Source organism: Podarcis melisellensis (genome assembly GCF_964234715.1).
Source record: "Podarcis melisellensis genome assembly, chromosome: 6".
Taxonomy (NCBI): Eukaryota; Metazoa; Chordata; class Lepidosauria; order Squamata; family Lacertidae; genus Podarcis; species Podarcis melisellensis.
The window spans coordinates 56,100,312-56,108,111 of record NC_138538.1 but is presented as its reverse complement, the minus strand read 5'-3'; positions in this window follow the sequence as shown (position 1 = coordinate 56,108,111).

The window sequence follows — 7,800 nt, the reverse complement described above, 5'->3', positions numbered from 1 at the left end:
GTATTCCCCTTGCATTCCCAAGGGTAACAACCCAGGCAGAACTTACTAACCTCATTGAGAACTAGGCTCAATACAGCATTTCAAGACTCTTGTTTAGGCATGTGTCATCCAAAGTCTTCTGCTTAACATGTGTTTCACAGATGGCTTAACAGACTTAGGTTAGGCCAGAAGCCAAAGCAAACATAGTTGCATGGTTTCCCCATACTTTTCATGCATGGTTGAAGACTTCACCTTTCCTGCCTGACAGTTTTCACACAAGATACTAAAAATGTTCATTTGACCATGTCATAGTATTTGCATTACATGTGACCATTGATGATATCGCATGGAATGTGAAAAGCAAAATTTCTATATACTGTACATTACAGATTTTACATCTGCTTGTCGACCAAGTGAATTAAGTTTATTGTGTGAAAATGCTGTATGAATTGCTTTAGATGATATTTCAACTAGCTCACATGCTAGTCATGGCACTCCATGACATAGGTATACTGTACATGAAAATAGTATGACATACATGAAAGTGGTATATCATGGTAAAATATAGCTATATATAAGTTAACTGTTTTAAGAAGAAAAGGAACCTTTGGGTGATTTCTCCATAGTAAAGAATGGTTTTCTTATGTAGCTTGTTCTTTTATGAAAGCAAAACTGCAAATACTGTATTTTTTTCCCTTTTTTGTAAAAGGGCCCTCTTGCAAAAAGATAGAAAGCAATCAAACCCTTTTTCTGTCTTTCATTCCAACAATTCCAAATATGAATATATTTTGATATGCAAATTATTGCTCTGCATATATTCTTCTATTGTGATTATCAGTATGTGCTGATTGAAGTCAACAGCTCTTGCAATGATAACAATGCCACATGGATGTGGTTCAGTAGTGAAACTGTAGAATATCACTTTTACACAAAGCTTTTGTTCCAGCTGGAGACTTAAATTAATTCTGCATAGAAAAGCATATTTCAAAAAAACCTTTTGAATTCTAATCAAACATGCTTCAAGCGGGGGTTGTCACCTTTTTCCTGGCAGAGGCAGATAAAAGGGCACTTTTATTAAGAAAAAATCAGGCACGTTGTTTACTCTTTGATGTCTCACTTTGCAGGGATTATTTTGTTTTACATTGACTGAGTACTCTGACATTAGAGAGGGTGAAGATTCCGATACTGGCCCAAGCACCCTACTTTTATGGAAAGGCCCCTGTTTGGCTGATGGACTGCATGTCATTGCTGGAAATCCAAGAGTTGTCAATTTCCCATTCATTTATTTTCTTTCCCCTTCACCTCCTGCCCCCCAAGGAAAAGCTGGCTTTTAACTTTCCTTGCTCACTCGTGGCTAGGTTAAAATGTGTTTAGGAGAGTTCTTAACTAAATGAACAATACCACTGGATAACTCCATGCGTAGAAATTGCTTGGGCAATGTATATTCTGAAACAAAATTCAAATTGATTTCTGACATTCTTATTACTACGCAAATTGCTTAGTTTCACAGATTTAATATTGTTAAATCCACAAATGGAAGAATGATGTAATTCTTATCACACTACATGTGTTAATTGCCACAATGTCTGTGTTACCAACACAACTGTAGTTATCACTCTCCGTATTTTTCAGCATTTAATTCTTTTCTGACCTGATTACAGTTCACATTTTTAGCAGGCGTTTTTTTTTTGGCACCCATGATGCTTATATCAGGATAATAGTACTGACACTTCTATCTTCTTTTACCAGCAAAAAGTACAATACATAGACACATCTGCAACTCAGTATAACACTTCATACATCTGATGAAGTACTTACTTGTAGTTCATGAAAACTTATGTCATTATAAATTTGTTAGTTGTTGTGGTGCAACCAAAAATGTTCTTGTTTTGTTGCAAGAGAATAAAAAGGTTACTCCTCTGGAAATTATTACAAGCGTGTTAGCCATATGCTTAGGTTTCTGAACTTTGCAGCTTTGGGTATTCATCAGTGCCAAAGCAGTGTCTTGAAACCAAAGGGTTTCTGTTTGTTGGTATGGAATAGTGGCTAACAATCTCTTTGCTCTTGAATGTTATAGTTCAGAACTTAACTGGTTAAATTCCCTGGTGTGTGTCACCTGCTGACGTCAGCTTACAGAAGCTGGGCGGAGACAGAAGCTTTTAGAAGCTAAGGAGGAGGAGTTTTTCCCTGTACTTTCACTTCTCTCTGTATCTGTGAGAGAGACATGGCTGAAAGAAGCCCTGGTCTTTGATGCTGTAATGTTTTAATAAAGAGCTGTAAATAGACAAATCTGTCTATGTGTGCTTACAAGAAGTAAGACTGCTTTACACGCTGTGTTCTACTCTGCTAAAAGCCGTGACTGAGAGAAGACAGCAGGAGTTATTGCGCAGCTTGGGAGGAAGCCTGCCGGACCGCTGTAAGTGATTGATGTGGATCGTAAAGCTGTCTGAGATCGCGGCCCTATCGATCAGGGGGATCGATATATATCCGAACAGGTTATGGAAGGTCAGCCAACGCTCGTAAAGCAGTCGGTGTGAGCTCCAGGAATGTTTTTGAAGTCAGCGGTCTGCGGCTGAGGAGCGGAACGGGAGCTGACTGGGTGCCGGAGAGCAAGAATGATTAATTGCCTGCTTCCGAGAGGCAGTGAGAGCTTCTGATACACAGAGAGCTGGAGCTAAAAAGCAGCTAAAAGCTGGGAGCTGAGACGCAGCTGATAACGTTTCTCCACGGAAGGGAGAGCCAAGCAGCTGGTACGGAGTAAGTACAGCTTGGGGCACCTTGGGAGAACGGGAGAAGATGGCTGAAAGCCAGAATATACCGCTGGAAAAGCTCACTCTAAAGAGTTGGGCAACGTGGTCCAGACAAATAAGGGGATGGTTCTTAGTCGAAGGGCTCTGGGAAGCAAGCCAATGGGAGCCAAAATCACCCCTTGGCCGGCCAGCAGCTGGAGCAGGTGAAGCAAGCTGTGGGGCTGTGTTGGCTGAAGATAGCCAGAGGCTGCATCAAGAGCTAGAGATGCTCAAAGCATGCGTTGATGCGTCACTGAGGCCTCATTTGGAGGGCATAACGACAGCGTGGGCTGCCTGGAATTTGCTGAAGGGCTTGTGTGAGGCGTCAGCGAAAGGCCAAAGCCCTGGAGAGGCAGAAGGATGCCCAGAAAGCCCAATGGGGGCTGAGACAGTGTTGGGGAGCTGTTGTAATGCTTCTACACGTCTGTGTGATGGACTGAGTCCTGGAGAAGCTGGACTGGCAGGCCCTGTTCCCGATGTCTTGGCCTCTAGGAGCGCTAGTGAGCAGATCGGGGGGGCGAAGAGTTCCAAAGGCGAGTTTAAAGAGCTTTCCCTTTGTGCTGAAGCAGAGAGGAGCTTCAGGGGGGGCCACGCTGGTGGGAGGCGCCGTTCCAGAAGGAGGAAGGCCAGGCCAGCTGGGAGGAGCCCCGGGCAGTGTTTTTCCACTGGAGTTCAACGTTGGCGTGGCAGTTGCCCCCACCGGAGCAGAGAGCCGATGCAGGATGTTTGCAAAGACTTTTCCCATGGGAATCAGGCGGGTCTCCATAGCAACAGGCCTGGGAAGACAAGCAGGCGTGGAACTGAGCCAGGTGGTCGTGGTAAACAACAGGAAGAGTCTTATCAGGTTTCTGCAAGCATGGCATTGTTCGAAGACGGCCGAGTGGAAAATTTCGAGCTCAGCCTTGTTATTGACTCTGCAGCTAACCGCAACATGGTTCCAGAGACCCCTGCAGTCGAGAGGTGGAATTGCACGGCAGTTCCGAAGGGACAGACTATTAAGTTCGCGAATGGACAGAAAACTAGAGTTCTCAAATGTACTAATGCCTATCTTTCTGTTTTACAGGAGGCGGTGGATTTTTGTATTGTTCCAGAGGTTCATCATTGTTTGTTATCTGTGCCTTATTTGTTAAATAAGGGGTTCAAAGTTTGTTTTGAAAATGATGTCTGCACAATCTCCAAAGGGGGGAGGTTACTGGCCAAAGTGCGGAAGGGACAGAATGATCTTTTCATTCTTAAAACGTCTCTTGGGGGTGAGGGGAAGGTTGAGAAAGCACAAGCGTTGCGTGCTACAGTTCCCAACCAGCGTGCTACAATTCCCGCTCATCATGTCATGTGTGCATGCGTATGGCATCAGAGAACGATTCACAATCCTTTAGAGGATTTGCAGGCGTTACCTGAGGTTGTTACAGGTTGTAAGATTAAAAATTGTGGAAGTGCCATTAATTGTGACACTTGCAAGCAAGCAAAGGTGAGAGGGTGCAGTTACCCAAAGGTGGAACGTGTAGCCACTAAACCTTTTGAGTTGGTACACATAGATTTGTCCGGTCCTGTCAAGGAACCAAGTCTAGGGGGGGCCAGATTTCTGCTAACTTTTCTGGATGATTTCTCGCAGAATTCCTGGACTCACGGTCTCAAATCCAGGGAGGATGCAGCACAGCTGATCAAGAGCTGGATTGAGGGGGTGGAACTAAGGTTCTCCACCAGGGTTCAAGCGATCATCAGTGACAGAAATGCTAAGTACACTGGTTCTGCTTTGCAGAAGTTCTTTCAGAAGAGAGGGATACGACACACAGTTATTTCACCCCAGCAAGGGGGGGTGGCAGAGCTGAGGAGTGGAGCTCTGGTTAAGGCTGCACAGGTGATGCTGAAAGAAGCCAGGTTACCTCCTGAGTTTTGGTTGGAGGCTACTAGGGCTGTGTCATTCACCTGGAATCGTGTCTACAACTCACTGGTAGGCGACACACCGTTCTCTTTGTTAAATGGCCGAAAACCCCAGGTTCACTTTCTGCGGACTTTTGGGACTCCTGCGCTTGTCTCTTTGCCTAAGGCTTTGCAAGGGCCAGATGGAGCCAAAGTCCAGAAAATGATCTTCTGTGGGTATGAGCCAGAAGCCCGTGCATGGCGGTTTGCTTACCCGTCAGGTGATCAGAGTAAGGTGCTGATCAGTAAGCATGCTGAGTTCTTAGAGGAGGATGTAAAGTCAAAGACTCCTGTCAGGCGTGATGTTCTCTCAGATTGTCTCTCTGATCCAGAAGACAGTTCTGATGAGGCGGAAGAAGAGGCTGAGGCTGCTGATGACGACCAGGTCACTGACCAGGGTCAGGAGCAGGATAGGGCATCTCCACAAGCTGTTAAGAGACTGCCCAAGAGTGAGCCTAGTTCTCCTGTGAGTGTAATGGAGAGGATTCGAAGACGCTTTAAGTCAGAAGGAGAGTCCCATGATGCAGAGGACACACCTGCTGATCAAAGTGAGTCAGAGGGAACACCTGAGTTTGTGCCTAGGAGGTCCAGTCGCACAACTAAGGGTATCCCACCAGAGAGGTATCAGGCCACAGGTGCGTGGGTAAGTTTCGCACAGTGCGATTCTGAGAGTTGTGAGGTGGTTCCACAAATGCCAAACAGGTTTGCCAAGGGAGGGCGCAAGGCATTGGGGGAGGAATTGATCTCACAAGGTGTTACTGAAGATGTTGCACAGGTATCACGCAGGGACACAAGGGGGGGTGTTATAGTTCAGAACTTAACTGGTTAAATTCCCTGGTGTGTGTCACCTGCTGACGTCAGCTTACAGAAGCTGGGCGGAGACAGAAGCTTTTAGAAGCTAAGGAGGAGGAGTTTTTCCCTGTACTTTCACTTCTCTCTGTATCTGTGAGAGAGACATGGCTGAAAGAAGCCCTGGTCTTTGATGCTGTAATGTTTTAATAAAGAGCTGTAAATAGACAAATCTGTCTATGTGTGCTTACAAGAAGCAAGACTGCTTTACACGCTGTGTTCTACTCTGCTAAAAGCCGTGACTGAGAGAAGACAGCAGGAGTTATTGCGCAGCTTGGGAGGAAGCCTGCCGGACCGCTGTAAGTGATTGATGTGGATCGTAAAGCTGTCTGAGATCGCGGCCCTATCGATCAGGGGGATCGATATATATCCGAACATGGTGCACCTTAGCCAGATAGTCTGACACAGTGTTTGGGATTTACGTTGACAAAAGTTTGTATAAATTGGACTCATTTGAGATGAATGGATAGAAGGTCCCCTTGAACAAGCTGGACCAACCTTCCACTATTTCTGTAGGCATTTCTAATAGCTGACATTATTGTGCCTTGAAAAGCATGTTTGGTTGCCTAATTGAGTTGACAGTTTTGAAGTTCTTCTGCCTGTTGAACTGACAATTTTCTGACTGGACCTCGAAGCTAATATTTTTTGTACTATTTGTGGCTCGTGGGAAAATCTAGATGGACACAATGATTGCAGAAATCAAATCCTGGTTGCTTAGGGAGAAGTTCACACCAACAATTTGCTTCTGAAAATATATTAGAACTGTCCTTACGCTACAGGCGCAAAGAGTGAGTGGAAAAAATTAAAAACCCTGATCTAGGAATCAGGATGATAACCAAATTATAGTAAATTGTCCTAGAAATAGTCTGTAAAATCTGTTGTACTCTGTTCTTATGAGATTCACATATAACAATTAATAAGTGATACATACATTGTGTTGTAATGTAGCTTTACATTCTGAAATGGTGACATTCACAATATCCTGCAGTTTATTTGTTTTTACTATGCATAGTATCCAAAATCTAATGCCCCAGCCTAACTCATGTCACTCGTATGTTTTTCTACTAGTTTCCCTAGTAGTCTCCTTTCCTTTAAAAACAACAACTTGCCCACTTTGTAGCAGTTCTAGTGTGGATGAAAGTAAACTCTCTAATGGTTTGTTAGCAAAACCAAGGGATCAAGGAGCTGCTTCCTGTGCACGGAGCAGAAGCATAACAAAAGTTGCAATTAAAAACAAAAGATGGATTTGGCCTGTTTGTGGTCCTTTTCTTAGTGAGCTGTAGAGCAGAACAGCTCTTAATGCTTTGTGATACATCATCTCCTATTAAAAGAGGCATTTTAATAGGGAGATAATTAAATGTACCATAAACAAAAGAGAAGGTTTGCACAGCCACAGTGAAGCCAATGGAAACAATGACACTCTCAATTTATTGTATGAAATACATTGCTCTGACTTTTGAGAATTTTGAAAGGGATCTTTCAGGATCCCGTAGGATAAGAAATAACAAATAAACATGTGATTTAACTTATTTTATTTTCAGTTGGATTTTGTAAACATATTCAGTGGAATCAATTCAATTCAAAAAGGGAACGCTTGGGAGGTATTTTGTAAACAATCTCATTCTAACAAACTGCATGTGCAACTGGTTCCTGTTCTCAGTGATGTAACACAAGAATGCACAAGTTTATAGTGGACTGTGAAAGGACCTGGCTGCACTTTTAAAAAATGTATATAATTCATTGAATGTCATGTGCTTCCTCTCTCCGTCTGCCTTGTACATATGTCATGCATATATATGGTGAACTGTTCTTGCCCATCCCATCAATGGATGTACAGTGTAACACTGATGCCAATCTACATTCAGGCAAAAATGCATGTGCCGGCTCTGTGTGAGTGTAGGGTCCATATTGATGCATATTCTGACTTTATCTAAGTACATTTTGTACACATGGCAGAGCCATATACCCTATATTTAAAGCACGTTCAACGTGCATTTAATAACATGACTTCTCCTGAAGAATCCTGGCAAATTTCGTTTTCCCCTCATGGAGCTACAATTCCCAGTACCCAAAATAAACCACCAAATTGGCATAAAATATCACATCATTGCCTTTGAACCAGAATTTGTGAGATTATCCTTCAAGTGCTAAATTGGACTGATAATTGAATAAGCCTTCGGACTCAAAATCATGCATCTCTCTTTTACAAGCTGTGCTTCTTTTATGTCAGCAGATGGAGCTGTAAGATAAATAGTATTACCTA